Here is a 17,537-nt window from a genome sequence, read left to right on the forward strand (position 1 = left end):
GTTAGCCAGTGTTAGCAACAGTGGCACCAAAGTTTTGTTAAAGTTAAAACATCAAATAAATCGTAACAGCTGATAATTAGCTAACGCAGCTAACGAGTTAGCCTGTTAGCATGCGAGTTAGCTCGGTTGCTATCTGAAAATCATATTTAATTACTGTTTGTAACGTCGTTACTCTGTCTTTGTCAGTTAAATATGATAATGGTGTGTGTGTGGGGGGTATGTAAACACTCAACAGCACACACCTCGTTTGTTCTGGACTCGACCCAGAACTCTGAAACCGGATCACAGTGAATCAGGGTGTGACTTCGTCTTCACAGCCCGTCCGTCAATTAAAGAATTTTAACGACACGCCGCGTAAACGAGATTTAAAGAGTCACGTTAATGACTGACTGATGTTACGTTGGACCAAGACTGACACTTTTGTTCAGTCTTAATGAAATGCTGCTCTCCAGAGGATGAACCCAGGTGATGCTGAGCTCTGCTGAGTCATGGTTATCTCCTGTTGATGTTTGGGCCTCGGCTCGGTGTCGCTGAGGTTGAACATCACACCTGTGGAAAGAAAAACTGACAGCCAATCAGAGCTGCTGTGCATCATCACGTCTGTGAGTCAGTTAGCTACTTTAGCATGTGGATACTCTAAAGCTATATGTAAAGTAACAAAGATATTTACAGTGTGTGTGTGTGTGTTTGTGCTTCATGGGTAAAAATATATATATGTAAATTAGTTTACACACACACACACACATATACACACACACACACACACACACACACACACAGTGTGTCTCAGCCAGCTTCATGCAGTCTGCATCACAGATGGGCGAGCGACTTGATACCCTCCTTAACTCACGACGTGTCGGAGAGAGAACACAAAGAATGACAGAGAAAGTGTGTGTGTGTGTGTGTGTGTGTGTGTGTGTGTGTGTGTGTTACAGTGTGTGTGTGTGTGTGGAGGTGGGGGTGAAGGCAGAGCACCACCCTCGGCCGTTGGAGGTGAGAAGAGCTAATCCTGAGTTAAATGATCTGGCACTTTACAAAATACACGACAATTACACAGATAATTATACTCAGACTGCACACAGACCCCACGGGTCACAATTAGCATGAGACACACACACACACACACACACACACCTGGTGTGGCACACCTGCTGAGTGAACAGTGTGTGTGCTGAGCTGACGCTGTGAGCATGTGCAGAGATATAACGTTTACAAAATGTCTACACTCAGATACTTCTGTTACTACTCTTCTTTGTAGTACTCTGTGTACTTCCTGCTAGTACTCTGGTTTCAGTGGGTTAAAACCTGGACGTAGTCTCCATGACGACACCCACCTGTCAGTCAAAGCGTCCACGCTCTTAATCCTGCATAACTTTAAGCCTTAATATAATGTGAACAGGTGAGTTGTATATAAATTCACCCTCAGTACAGTTGTCATGAACGGGGAAATTAGCTACAGAGACCAAAACTGTTTTTTGTACCAGGCTGTAAACATGTTTATTTCTGCTGTGAAGTTGGACATTTGGACATGGGGACTTATGGAGACTGACTCACTGCTGGAACCAGCCTCAAGTGGACGTTAGAGGAACTGCAGACACAGTCGGCCTGGTTTGAGGTTTAAGACTCACTCTGTTCTTGTCAGTTGGTGGAGAGACGAGTATCACATGACTTAATTATAACTTGACATTGTTTGTTTGTGTGTGTGTGTGTGTGTGTGTGTGTGTGTGTGTGTGTTTTAAAGCAGCTGCTGTCGGTTGGTCCCTGATGACATCACTGTGGTTTGGTTAATGATGGAAGCCAAGCCGCAGGTACAGATGGCCGAGAGGAGACAGTTACCAGCAACACACACTTTAATGTGAAACACGTCCAGTTTATCTGTGAAAGGCGACTCGGTCAGTCCAGTGACAGCCGAGTCAGTCCCTCTGTTTACTGACGGTGAACTGACAATGTCTTTGTCTCTTTCTCTACGTCCAGGTTTTAAACAGTCTGCGGGGACGTCACGGAGACTACGTCCAGGTTTTAGACAGTCTGCGGGGACGTCACGGAGACTACGTCCAGGTTTTAGACAGTTGAGTCAGATCATGTCAGAACCTGACGGCTGTTCTTGAATCAGTCTGAGCTGTTTGAACATTTTCATGTTTTGTAAAAATCTTCATCTCTAACTCAAACTCAGGTCACGTTCAGAAGTGACGGAGGAAAAGTTGAAGTCAGTAAATCGTCTCCTCAGACTCAGAGTCCATCAGAAACATGAACCAAACGTAAAATCAGCGCTGCCCAAACTCTGATCTGATCTGAATTTTGTCTTAATGATTGAAGAAGTGTTTAACGTGTTCGCAAGCATCTGTCGAGTGTGACACGTGTTGTTGTTGTGATGAGCAGTAACATGTTTCAGTCTGACGACACGTGAAGCCGCCGAGTTGTTGATTGTAATTGGGCCTAAATATGACGACGAGTGTGACTGTGTGTGTGTGTGTGTGTGTGTGTGTGTGTGTGTGTGTTCATGTGAGTTGTGATTCATTTGCAGTTTACTCGCGCTGTGAGAACCGGAGGCGTCGCCTTCACTTCCACTCCGGGCCGAACATGTTGCCGTGACATATTTCACCGCGCTGTCGTGCCAAACACGCCCGACACAACAAGGCGGCCATTGTCTCTCCATGCCGCGACGTTGTTGTTGTTGTCTGAAGTTATTTCAGGACGGCGGCGCCGCTTTAACGTCACATATGCTGCTCTGTCAACACACCCCAGACCACGGAGGTCAGAGGGCGAACACTTGGGGGGCGTGTACTAACTTTATATCCAATGAAACGCTTTCTCTCTGCTGACGCCGCCGGAGCGACGCTACGTATACTGATATATACTATAGCTAACGCAACTGACTCAGACCAGGCATGCAAAAACACTTAATGACAAAGACGACTCACTACAACTCAATAACGACTTAAATTTGTCTTGATGACGACTCGACAACATGAAGTCCATTCTTCTATCAGTCCACTTCAGTCTTTCTCTGCAGTGTCTGAACTGCTCCACGAGGCATGAGACGAGGGGGCTGCAATCAGCAGCTACACCACCAGGTGTCAGTACATCCTGCAGACTGGACCTTTAGAAGAGAAACCAGCAGAAGTGTCCTCTAGCTGTGCTCAGGACGCCAAAGTCCAACGTGTAGTTGGCCGTCACGTTCGACGCTAATGAGTCTCCATATCACCTAATTGTCCGACAAACTGTTCCTTTAGAGTGTGTGTGTGTGTGTGTGTGTGTGTGTGTGTGTGTTTAATTTATGCAGGATAGTACAAGACGCCTTCTGCTGAGCTGCTTCCTCTCTCCACAATAACACACATCGTCCCTCCTCCTCTTTCTTTCACTTCAACCTTCTGTTCTCCTCCTCCCTCGTTTCCTCTCACTTTTCCTCCCCCCTCCTCTCCTCTCTCCTCCCCCCTCCTCGTCTCTCCCAGACAACTGTGACTGTTTTAATTCTGACCGCTGATTAGCCTGAATCAATTAAGTCCTCCACGCTGAGTCCAACAGCAGAGCAGCATGGGGTATTTAGAGTATTTAGGCTCCCATTCATCAGCCCAGCCTCTTAATCACCCTTTAATTACAGACTACGACTCTGGGAGCTCGAGTGGGACATTAAGCCCGGAGCTTTGAAGCGAGCTGTGGAGTGGACGCGGGAACGAATCAGGCACTCACTCTCAAGTCGTCGAGGCCTCGGTGGCGTCCTGTCAGCTGATTGCACAGCAGATCTCACTGCGTGTCCAACGACAAACAGTTATTATAATTAGTCAGTTTAGATTGAAATGCACCTTTAAAACACTTCAAACGTTCTCCTTAAACATCTCAAACCTTCAAAATAAAAGCCTTCCAGTGCTCTTTACGGCTCACGTCTCTGGAAGACTTTTAATGTGAAACAGCAGCAGGCAGTGTTTCAGCAGGACGTAACGTTCATGTTGGTTCATCATCAAACTTCTGGTTGAATCTTTGAAACTTCTCCTTGACGAGGCTTTGGGACACTCGACCTTCTGACTGATGATCTGAATGTTCCTGAACTCGTCCTTTATTATTGACTTTACTTTACTGCCATAGGACTAGACTGCTGTCTCTCTCTAAACATTCATGTCTCATTAATGCATGTTACTAACAAAACTTCTTCCCTGGAGTTTCTGTCTCTGTCGTCCAGCAGGTTCTCGTGGATCGTGGCTGCTGCTGTGGTCCATGACGTCCACTACACATATTACTACTGTCATTATTGCTGCCAAACGAGGGTCTAAGGACAGAGGGTGTCACTCCGTGTACAGGTCGTAAAGCCTCAGAGGAAAATGGACTTTGTGACTTTGGGCTGTACAAATAAAATCTGATTTGATTTGATAAACGGATCAAACTTGTGACTTAAACTCAAATATCAGAGTTTCGTGTCCGTTAAAGGACCTCTGTTTGGCCTCGGGCGTCAGACCGTCCGTAATGACATCATCAGAGCGCATCAGGTGTTTATTGGCTCAACAGAAACGACACATTCCTCAAATATCTTCACTCAAAGTTCAGAGGAGGAAGTTAAACTCTCGCAGCTATCAGCGTTACTAATCCTCTTTGTGCGTCTCTTGTCGTGGCGTTCAAAGCGGCGGTGGCGCTGACGAGCAGCGCTCCCCGTTTGTCAATTAGACGTTGTGGAGGGTTAATCTCCTGCAGGCTTTAAAGCCGGCTGATGACGTTATGAGAGGAATAGCCCCATGCCGCTGGGAACCTGATAATCCCACTTTGTTCAGACCTCCACCCCCCCTCCGTCACAAAGGGGCCCCCCGCCGCCGGGCCCCGCCCACCTCTTATTCTCTGAACACCTCTCTCATTTGTCGGGCCGCGGCCGGGGGGCGTGCTCCGTATTATTTCCTCCTCAATTAGCAGAAAAGCCTCACGTTGATCACTTCCTGTGCCGAGGTGAGCGCACATTCCTCGAGGCTGCGTTCACGCGCGTCATCAGGCGGCTATCGATGGCGAGCGCTGAGATCATTAACGCGAGGTGGAAATCAGACTGTCGATCATCGTGCGTGGATTCGTTCCAAAATCCACCAAACAATCAACCTCCACCTCCTCCTTCACCTCCTCCACCTCCTCCTCCTCCACCTCCTCCTCCTCCTCCCGCATGAACCCGCTCAGAAAAGCCTCAATGAGAGTTTCATGTCACGTCTGTTTGGCGGCGGGACGCGGCTCTCCAGAGCTCCTCCCTCCTCTCTCAGCCTCATTATGGCGTCTCCTGTTCAGAGGGAGGCTTTGATGAACCTGTCCTCCCATTTCCGCTCAACTCTGAAGGACTAAACTCACCCGGACCCTCCCCCACCTCCATGACGGGTGAGGAGAGGCGAGAGCTGAGCCCAGGATGTGGTCGACAAACACACTGCGCTGAATCTGGACTTTTGTTTCACCGACGACTGAAAGTCCCAGATTCAGCTTCTTGCTCTCTGATGTCGTCAGCGTCCTCTTCTCCTCTGCCATTCTAGAAGCTGCTGACTGCTAACAGTGTGCAACACGAGCTAACGTTAGCTTCGAAATGGAGTCTGCTAATGTCAACAAGTGACCAGCAGCCACGACAGCAGAGTCAGAGCTGAAGCTAACGTAACTCTGAAGTCAGATATGTTGTCATGTTGGGTTTAGCTGGTTAACGTTAGCTAACTCGTTCAGACTCTCTGGGCTGTCGCTGGTTAATCTAACGTTAACTGTAGCTTTAAGTTCAGCAGCTAACGTGATCCATGATGCTAACTTCTGTGTTGCCCAGCTCCGGTTCTGGCACGACACGGGCTCTGCGCCCCGGTCCTGTAAACGTCTTCTTCTTCTTCCTGGTGGTCCAAAGTGCCCCGGTGCTCTGAACTCACAGTCGGGCTAACAGACTGAGCTAACATGAGCTAACAGCAGCTACAGCTGTGAGCAGTTTACTTCACTGTCCATCATAAACTCTGTAAATCCCACGATCACCTGATTGGTCGACATGCTGTCATGTCTTTGGTGTCTTCAGTCAGATCTGCAGGCTGATCTGTGGTCATGTGATCTGCGTCTCAGCGGGGTTGGTTGGATGAGCAGTTGTCACGTTCTTCTCTTTAGAGACTCTTTTGTCTCGTGGTGTCGCGGACAGGGCGACTCCTCTGCCCCCCCCTGCCGGCTGCACCCGAGGGTGCCAAGAAAAGCTCCGAGAGGAGAGAGACAGATGGCCGCTCGCTTTAAAAATCAGTCCTCGGCGGCTCGAGACGCCATCGCAGAGCGTCCGCGGTCCTGCCGGAGTCACAGGAAGCAGATGCACGTACATATGGTTTCCCCTCAAATGATCCATGTTTGAAGAAGAAGACTCGGAGCGGGGCGCTCGGTTCTGATCCCAGAGGCCTGCCCACCATGATCCGGGTGTTTGTTTAGATGGTACCACACCACAGAGGTGAGGAGGGACACGAGGGGACAGGAGAGGACACGAACAATGCACATGAACATAGATCCATTGGTGTGTAAAGTCAAAGTTACAGTCTAACAGAACCGGGCTCAGCAGTCGGGCCGGACAGCCTCTGAGACCAACAGGGAATAAGGTGACAGCACCGAGTGACTTACAGACAAACAGGAACTTCATCATCAGGAAATCTAAAGACATCAAACCTGTGAGCTTCCTATTACAGGACGCCGTGTCTCCACTGCTCCACACCAACAACCACATGATAAGAAATCTGAAGGTTTCCAGTCGGAGGACCTCATTGAGAAAAAAACCTGATCCAGTTTGAATAAAGTTCTGTGGTTCTGGTTCTGTTCAGTAATTTCTGTGGTTCTGGTTCTGTTCAGTAATCAGTGAGGCCCGGACACAGACTGGATCAAACAGGAAGCACTCCAAGTGCAGGATGACATCATCAACTTTTTCTGGTTCATCAGGAAATGACAAACTCTGAAATACTATGAAGAACACCTGAAGAACACCTGAAGAACACCTGAAGAACACCGAAGAACACCGAAGAACACCTGAAGACACTGAAGAACACCTGAAGACACTGAAGAACACCTGAAGAACACCTGAAGACACTGAAGAACACCGAAGAACACCTGAAGAACACCTGAAGACACTGAAGAACACCTGAAGAACACCTGAAGAACACCTGAAGACACTGAAGAACACCTGAAGACACTGAAGAACACCTGAAGACACTGAAGAACACCGAAGAACACCTGAAGAACACCTGAAGACACTGAAGAACACCTGAAGAACACCTGAAGACACTGAAGAACACCGAAGAACACCTGAAGACACTGAAGAACACCTGAAGACACTGAAGAACACCTGAAGAACACCTGAAGACACTGAAGAACACCTGAAGACACTGAAGACACTGAAGAACACCTAAAGACACTGAAGAACACCTGAAGACACTGAAGACACTGAAGAACACCTGAAGAACACCTGAAGACACTGAAGAACACCTGAAGAACACCTGAAGACACTGAAGAACACCTGAAGACACTGAAGAACACCTGAAGACACTGGAGGACAGGTGGACAGAGACGTTTAAACTTTGACCTCTCGTGTTCAGGCTGATCTTCCTCTGTTTGTCTTCCGGTGTCTCTTTTCTTTCTTTAACTCCCTCCTTCTTCTCTTTCTCATCTCAAACACCTGCAGCGCCTCAGGGCCGATCTGTCGTCCACCGCTAACTCCACACACACACACACACACTCACACACACACACACACACACTCAGCAGCAGGAAGTCTTTTTTTAAAAGGTCAAACATGTTAAGAGTTTCTTCTTCGTCCCTCAGGAATCATTGACAGGTAAAGTTTGCACCTCAGGTCATGTGACTCTGTTTACACACTCTAACATATATATATATTATTATATATGTATATATTTATAGTTATATATATTAATATAATTTATATTTATTATTTATATTATTATATATATTTATATTATATACTCGTGAAGTTAAAATGCTCATTTCAGAATCAGAGCTATAATAACTGATGATAATTATCCCTGTGTCCGCTCGTTAAACAGCCTGATCAGGGCCGAGCACGTCTGCTACAACGCTGTTAGCTCAGTTAGCCGTGCAGCTAGGTTAGCTTAGCTTTTTAGTAATAACGTGTAATGAGCGCGAAAGGCCGCGAACACAACGTGTGGTGACAACAACAAGTTACCTTCATTATCCGCTCCTCCTCCCCCTCTCTCCCTCGCTCCCCCCTCTCCCCTTCCTCCCGCAGCCTTCTGAACAGCTGAGGTGTCAAAGCTAAACAAGGCGAGGAGAGGAGGAGTGGGAGGAGGAGGAGGAGGAGGGGGGAGGGCTGTGGGTAACTGGGCAGGGTTAGGTTCCCACCAACATCACACAGACTGGGAACAAGTATTATAAGGATCATTAACGTTAAATGAATACATATTGATGTTTCATTGTTTGACTGTTTACAGCTACGAGCTACCATCAGCGTCTAACAGTGAACACAGTGACAGAACCTCTGAACCGGCAGTGTCCAGTCTAACAGTGAACACAGCGACCGAACCCTGAACCGCAGTGTCCAGTCTAACAGTGAACGCGCAACAGAACTCTGAACCAGCAGTGTCCAGTCTCAACAGTGAACACAGCGACAGAACCTCTGAACCAGCAGTGTCCAGTCTAACAGTGAACACAGCGACAGAACCTCTGAACCGGCAGTCCAGTCTAACGTGAACACAGCGACAGAACCTCTGAACCGGCAGTGTCCAGTCTAACAGTAACACAGCGACAGAACCTCTGAACCGGCCGTCCAGTCTAACAGTGAACAACAGCGACAGAACCTTGAACCTGGCAGTGTCCAGTCTAACAGTGAACACAGCGACAGAACCTCTGAACCGGCAGTGTCCAGTCTAACAGTGAACACAGCGACAGAACCTCTGAACCGGCAGTGTCCAGTCTAACAGTGAACACAGCAGCCTACCGAGGTGGTTTTCATGCTGGGTTCGGCTCCTGGCTCCCGGGCTGACTCAGTTAGTCGGTACTGTAACGTTTTTCCCTGTTGGTCTCAGAGGCTGTGCTCCAACACGGTCTGGTCCGGCTGCTGAGCCCGGTTCTGTTGTAGCAGTTAATTAGCAGTTAGCTTTTTTGTCATTGTTGGTTCAGATTCTGAAGTACAGGAGGCAGAAGAGATAAAACGCTTTAAATTTGTGTCATTCCTCGTGTGTGTGTGTGTGTGTGTGTGTGTGTGTGTGTGTGTTGATTAGAGGCCTTCAATCATGCTGAGAAATGGAAATCATCTGCAGATTGATGCTTCCTGCGGCTGCTGCTCGCTCGGATGAAAGAGGTAAAGAAATTCCCCCGGAGCCGTGAAGTTTCCGGTATTTGTAAAATGTGTGTGTGTTGGCATGAAGCGGATGTACAGGCTGTGCGTTTGTCCTGCAGGTGTAAGGATGTACACTGTGGAGGTGTTGGTGGGCGTGGTGATAGATGTGTGTGTGTGTCACACTGCTGCAGTCAGCAGCTGAGGTGGCAGCTTCCCCTCAGAGACACGAGCAAGGCATTAACACCTCCAGGGCCGCTGGTTCGGTTCCCACAGGGGTCACCTGTCTCACGACGTGTTAAAGTGGCAGCGTAGCACTGTCGCAGCCTGTTCCAGCTCAGGCTTTTATTTTTGCGGTGCATTTCCTGTCTGGTGCTAACGTGACAGTTTTCATATTTTTACATAAAGAAATAAACACGTAGTCCGTTAGCTCGATGCTAACACTTAATGGGAATTCCCATTAACACGCAAACATAAATTAGCATAACAAACATGGTTATATTATTGAAAAGTGACGACGCGACGTTCCCAAGCATCAACCGACACAGGAAGAACCAAAACCTGCAGTTCCTCTAACGTCCACCTGAGGCTGGCTCCAGAAGTGAGTCAGTCTCCATAAGTCCCCATGTCCAAATGTCCAACTTCACAGCAGAAATAAACATGTTTACAGCCTGGTACAAAAAACAGTTTTGGTCTCTGTAGCTAATTTCCCCGTTCATGACAACTGTACTGAGGGTGAATTTATATACAACTCACCTGTTCACATTATATTAAGGATTAAAGTTATGCAGGGTTAAGAGCGTGGACGCTTTGACTGACAGGTGGGTGTGGTTACAGACGGTTTGTTTGAGCGACCAGGCGTCATTCAGCCTCAGGTCAGCTGATGATCCACGACATTTTTGGATTAGCCGGGAGGTGGAAGAAGCATCAGCCTCTGATGTGTTTGACGAGTTGGAATGGCTAACAGTTTCCCTCTGTTTTCAGTCTTTGTGCTAAGCTAGGCTAAACAACTCCTGCACCAACACAATACTTTAATATAATACGTCAGTATAAATATAATACTGTAATAAAAGATTCAGTTTGACGTTTCTACATTCTCATGTCGTTGAATTAAAGATGAACTTTGTTTCCATATTTGTGGGATATGATCCCATCACGTTAGCGCTGAGCTAACATCATATGTTTGTTTTGTTGCACTCGTCTGATCCAACGTGAAGCGTTCAGTGGAGCCGTTCTCTGCAGACTGAGCTGCATTAGTAAACACTGATTCATATGTTCAGAAGTTGAGATGACAAATCATATTAATATCTTTCCCTCCAAATGAAAAAAAACTTGCTAATGATACCAAACAGGCTTGGCTGCAGATCTGCAGCCGTTTGCCACCAGCGTTCCTCCTCCTCGTACTATTTGCACCATCTCTCTCTGAAAGTGAGAAGTTGATTGGCTGTCAACAACTTTCCACATTCTTTCTTTTTTTTTTTTTGCATCCACACTGTTCTCCTGCAGCCTAATTAACACTAAATGTGCCACCGGGCAAATGCAGAACGCATGGCAATATTTGATTACATGAACAATAAATTACCATCAACAACACGCTCATGAAACACATCGGAAAATAGTGACAATGATAATTATGTACAGTTAAAACCACGGTGTCAGAGGGGGCGGCGAGGACAGGTAGAGCTGTAACACTGCCGCTCGCTGTTATCATAATCACCGCTAACGAGGAATCTGCCAGGTCGTCTACCGACCAATTATACATGCGCGTCAACAACACCTGAGGAGACGATACAGACGGGATAATGAGCCAGAGGACGAGCTAACGCGTTATTAAACTGCATTAACCTGAGCGTTCACGTATGAAAAGCACATTAAGAACCGGAAGTGTGCACAACAGAGACAAACTCATTTACTGTCAGTTCAACGATGATTAAACTGAGCAGAGGACGAATGTTTATCTGCTGCTTTTACTTCTGTTCATGCAGAGTTAACGTCTGCCGCCTCACAAAGGGACCTGACAACAACCACACACACTACGTACAACCAGCAAGCTAACGTTATCTACACAAGATACGTTAGAGATCTGGACTGGGCAACGTCAGCAGCTTCTACGGACGTAATGGCAGAGGAGAAGAGAGTGAAGAGGACGCTGACGGAGGAAGCTAAGAAGAGAAAAGGAGAGAGTGAGCGATGTAAAGCTAACGTTAGCTTCTATTACCTGATGGAAACATTCAGCCTGTTAGACCGGACACTGCCGGTTCAGAGGTTCTGTCACTGTGTTCACTGTTAGACTGGACACTGCCGGTTCAGAGGTTCTGTCGCTGTGTTCACTGTTAGACTGGACACTGCCGGTTCAGAGGTTCTGTCGCCGTGTTCGCTGTTAGACTGGACACTGCCGGTTCAGAGGTTCTGTCACTGTGTTCGCTGTTAGACTGGACACTGCCGGTTCAGAGGTTCTGTCGCCGTGTTCGCTGTTAGACTGGACACTGCCGGTTCAGAGGTTCTGTCGCCGTGTTCGCTGTTAGACTGGACACTGCCGGTTCAGAGGTTCTGTCGCTGTGTTCACTGTTAAGAAAATTGAAAAGAGAATTATATTATAAATTTAAAACCAACATTCAAACATCTTTTGCTGTTCTATCAGCACACGAGACAACATGACGAAGATGAAACCAAAAGGAACAAGATGGAAATAAGTTTAAAGTGAAAGAAACATTTAAACAGAAAGGACAGAACAAATAAAAACAAGCAAACTAAACGATGGAGGAGATGAAGCTGAAAGTTGGAGGAGGAAGAGGAGAACAAAACAACGTGTCAATGTTGGAGGAGAAAGTGTGAATCAAACGGGTGACAAGTGAATGCAGCACGAGGCGTTCGGACGATGAAACGAAAAGACGGCCTCCTGGATGATGATGAGGAGGAAAAACGTGAATATTAAGGAAGAAATGAGGGGAGAGAAGACAAAATGTGTCGAGAAAAATGAGAGATGAAGGGTGAGAGTGTGGAGGAAGAACGATAAAAATAGACTGAGAGGTGAGGAAGAAGAGAAAGAGGAGAGAGCATGTTGAAAGAGGACGAAAGCTCGGAGGAAGAACGACAACAAAAATAGACGAAGAGAGAAAAACAGCGACACGAGGACGGAAAACAAAGAGAGAGAAAAGAGCTTAGATTCATTATGATTATATATTTACATTTACGGTCACAGTCGACCTCCAAACAGAAGAAGAAAAGATCGTTAGGATAAAATGAGACGGGGAACGACGAGTTAGGAAAAGATCGGATTCACAGAGTGACTGAAGAATAACGTGTTGCGTTATTTCACGTGTTTCATAATGTTACTATACTATATACATAATGTTTACATAATGTTGTTAGAAAAATAACATAAAAAAAATAAATAAATAAATCTACTCAAACTCAAATATTTCACAACATTAAAGCAACATTACGTAGATTTTTCTGTGATTTGTTACAGGAACTTTCTTTTAAAGTTTATCTACAGGAGTTTTGCATTACAAGCTAACGTGATGCTAACGGCAACAATACCAGTGATTTACAGCTGATTATGCAAATCGCTATGCTAACAGGAAATGACATGGTTACTCACTCTGTCTAAAAGATTTTAAACCAACAAAAATCTGTATTTCTGTATTAAATCAGTATGTAAGTGTTGGTCTCTGTAAATAATATTAAAGAGTGCAGTCTAGACCTGCTCTGCCCAGCTCCTGTTCTGGCACGACACTGGCTCCACGCCTGAAAACCTCCTCATGCGTTGACCTCATAAACATGCTCATAAGAGCTATTGCTAACGCGTAAGATATAACTCTATTTATCCAGATAGTTGTAAAAAATATGCACAACACCAAAATATAAACAAAGTTACGGATCACGAGTTGCTCTTATACTAAATTGCTTCTTGGTGTTGCGTGTGGGTCTGTGACGTGTTATTTGTTTGTTTGAGAGAAAAGTTTCACGTTGATATAAAATTCATGTCAATCGATGAAACACTCACATTGTGTACGTTCAGTCACATATCGTATATTTTTGTGTATATATACAGTATATAGTTTAAAAGTCATATTTTAAAGACGTGGTTTTATTTTGTAATTTTGTGTTGATACTTTTAATTAAACCACAGATTCAGGTGTCCACACACTTTTGTCCTCTTGGTTTCATGTATTTAAAATAAACCTCTTTCCGTGTCGTTCTTCCTCTCTTCCTCCGACACGTCTTAAAGCCTCCCGTCTTTCTTTCCTCTCTCTTCCGACACGTCTCGCCTTCCTCTCTCTCTTCTGTCAGGACACACACACACACACACAGCGGAGGTGAAGTCGAGAGGCTTGTCTTAGCGTGCCATCTGTCCTCGGCGCTGACGTTGGCTCTAATTACCGCGTCTCCCCTGGCTAATGCTGCCTCATTAGGCCGCCGGAGCATGTGCAGCTGACACAAGCGCCGCCGAGAATTTGCACCAGGAAACGCGAGCTCGAGCCATTACGGGATCAGGAAATCTGTCTGGTGCGACAGGCAATTCACACCAGCGGCTAAACGCTCATTTTGCTTCTCTCCCTCTCTCTTTCGCTCTTCCTCGCTCTCTCTCGTGCTCTCTCGCTCCTCTCGTCTGGCTTTGGAAAGAGTTTCTCGGAGGCTCGAGTCCAAAGCACCAAAACAAAGGAGTCAAGACGGAGTCCTGATCCAAGACAGACCACATGAGTCCAGCAAACACTCGGGCCTGATACTGAACAACACACTGATGATTACAGAAAATCACACGATCAACACGTCTTTATTTTTATATTTGTACGCAATAATTAATCATTTAACTTTAATAATGTTTAATGTTGTAGCCTACATGTCACAGATCTATACGCAACTCACCAAGAAGCACTTTAAAAATAAATAAATTTATGTTTCCCTCTGGATTGATACATTAGCACGTTAGCATGAACATGTATGAGCATGTTTATTGTTACAAGGCTAACAGATGAGTTTAGCTAACGTAAAACTATCTCGGCTAACGTTAAATTAAAGACTACACTCTGAACCTGATTCATACAGATTTATACGTAATGTAGACAAACCTGAACACGACTGAGTTTCACGTCTGTGATTATTAGTTTCCGTTAGCATAGCGGCTCATGTAATCTGCCGTGTATTATCAGTATTGCTGCTGCTAGATTTGCGTTAGCTTGTGATGCTTCTCATGTGTTGAGTAATTATATGACTCCGATAACCAGCTCCGATTAAAGGTGTCCTGACATTCTCACCTCTGTTTAAAGAACTTAAAACTTATCGTGTTTCTTGAACCGCCTGGAACCACCGACAGGATAACGTTTGGATCGCGTATCCGTGACGTCCCCGTAGGTTTCCGTAAAGCCGCTAAAATCACAACGAATTTACACAAAATGTTGACAGCCTTTAATCACCTTCCCGTATTCAAAGAATAACATTTATATTTCAGACTGGTGGGTTTTAGAAGAGACCTGAAGTATCATATTTTTTAGAAATATATGTTTAATCTCCACATATTTCCAATTAGTCATAACTCTATACATGCAGGGTTAATTATCAGATATGAAATCACAGCCTGAGATGAAGAAGTTGTGATGATTGACGCTCGCGTCTCGTTCGTCTCGTCTTCTGCAGCTTTCTAACGAACAGTTAATGACTCCGAGGTTTTTGCAGCTTTTTGTTTACTGTTGAAGTGCATATTAGTAAATGAAGAATACTTTTGAGTTTCAAAGCCTCTAAACACCAATAATAAGCTGACGTGTTGACTGCGTCTGAAATGAAGCATATTACAGTTTTATGTCACCTCGAATAAATCCGTGTTAAGAGCGATCACGTGACTAACACCTCGCCTCCCGAGCTCGTCTCGGATCTCAAACCTGCTCTTTTGTTGTGTTTCTGGTTAACCAGTTGCCACAGCGCCTGTCATGAACATCTTCGATAAACAAAGACTTTTACAGGTACTGACACCAGACGTCTGTCGCTGCTGATGAGCTGCAATTATTGATTTCCGCAGATTTACGGCTGTCAGAGCGAGGAAACCGCAACAGACTGCAGATAAAGACTTCAGATCTTTATCTGCAGGATTTGTCAGATGATTCATGGCGCGGCAGGTCGACACGCAGCGGTTAAAACTCGCTCTGTGCTCACGAAACTGGATTTTTAAAACAGAAATAAGCTTAATTCACAGTCTGAAGGCCTGGTGGAGTTGAACAGCATTTGGTTTTTGGCAGGTGTTGATGTTTCACCCATGAGGGCCAACCTGCAGGCTGAAAGCATCAAGGTTTCACATCGAACATGTCAGATTTCTAATTATGGCACGTCGTACTTTCTAAGTGTCTGAAGTGAAACCAGAAAAAGTTTTGGAGGTCCCGCAAGTGTGTCGTGAGAACGATTTAATTGTGCCAAAAGCACCTGAGATTTACAGGTAGAAGAGCTGAAGCTCCGTAACGTATACGTGATGATCAGAGTGAGATCACTGCCGGGAAAGATGTACACCTGCATGTCGAGCCACGAAACATGAATCAGCCTTCAGGCGTGAACTACCTGTACAACCAACATTTAAACACGTCCCATCATTCTCTGTTCTCTCTTGATCTCACCTGAGTGTTTGAAATGAGGCCGAAAAATACAAGAAATGAACATATTGATGCTGGAGAAGAACCAACATCAAAACTTCTGTCACAAGGAGTAAAGTGTTTAACGGAAAATACGTCTCCGGTAACTCTGAAATGTAACGGTGAAAGTACTTTAAAATCATCCAGTCACTTATTTTAAAATTAATGCATATCGTGTATATATATATATATATACACAAGAAATACATATAAACAGATTTACAGTTAACTCCATTGTAGTTGTCTTTTAATGGGAGTTTTGCATCACAAGCTAACGCGAAGCTAACGCGAAGCTAGCTGCAACAATACAAGTGATTTAAAGCAGGTTAGCTGCTATGCTAACGCGAACTGTCTTTCAGCCGTTTATTTCACCAAGCTCTCACCAGCCACTGAAAGTCAGTCCCACATTTCCTCTTGTCCGGCGGCTTCTTGCTCGCCGTGTCAGCCGGTGGACGTGGTGGGAAGGTGTTTAGCTTCCACACCTGTCACACTGACCGAACTCTTTTGCCTCGATTCACACTCGGTCTGTTCCATCAGCCCTCTGCGTTTCCGCGTTCTCAGCTTCAGGTCGGCGATAAAGCCGAGAGGTTTTCGTGCTGCTTGCACAAACAAGTCTGTGTGTGACACGGTTGGATTGAGGCGCAGGTGGCAAATCATCGAGAAAAGAAGCTCCGCAGAGACTCGACGAGGACGAACCGGATCAGATTTTAGACACAGTCTATCTGCTGCATAATGTAATACCTGAGCTAGCTGCAGTGTATAGTTGTGGTTGTGATTTAGTCGAAACATCTCCGTAACATCTGTGTTGTCACGTCTAGTTTCTGGATGGATGTTTTAAAGTACATCTGCAGACTTTGAGTAGATGAAAAATGATCCTCCGCGGAGGGAGGATGTCTGATTGGTGGAATATCTTCAGTTTTTACACAACATAAACATAACTCAGCCAAGACACCATTATAACACCTTCTCTGTTCGAGCGCTCAACATCTCCACAAGTAATTTACTTTTGCTTATGAAGTATTCCCCGCGGTGTCGTTTATTCCCCGTCATCCATATGTTCGTTATTCCTCATGAAGAACTAATGGAGGTGGTTCGAACGTGAAGCCAAATCGGCTGCTGACCAACTTCTCAGTGCCAGGACGTGTTGTCCTGCATATGTATTTATGATTCCTCTTCAGAGAGCTAAAATAACCATTGTCTGCTTCTTCTGAGCTTCTAACGTCGGTAAACTAGAGACACGAACCTGGACCTGAACTGCAGAACCCCTCAGTACATTCATCATTAACGCAGACACATTTATTTATTGCTACAAAGGTTAATAATTACAATGAATGTGACGAAAAACAGATGGACGATGATAAAAACTGTTTAAAAACAAGTTTTAAAGCACGAAGCAAAAGGAGTAAAAATAAAACTTACCTGTTCAAATTATATTAACACTTAAAGTTATTGATCAAGAGTGTGGACGCTTTGACAGGTGGGTGTCATTACAGATGGTTTGTTTCATTCAGCCGCCTCACGTCCACTGATGATCCACGATGTTTTAGACAGTCTGCGGAGACGTCACGGAGACTACGTCCAGGTTTTAGACAGCCTGCGGGGACGTCAGAGACTACGTCCAGGTTTTAGACAGTCTGTGGGGACGTCACAGAGACTAC

The sequence above is a fragment of the Larimichthys crocea genome, chromosome I (assembly GCF_000972845.2).
Source record: "Larimichthys crocea isolate SSNF chromosome I, L_crocea_2.0, whole genome shotgun sequence".
NCBI lineage: Eukaryota > Metazoa > Chordata > Actinopteri > Sciaenidae > Larimichthys > Larimichthys crocea.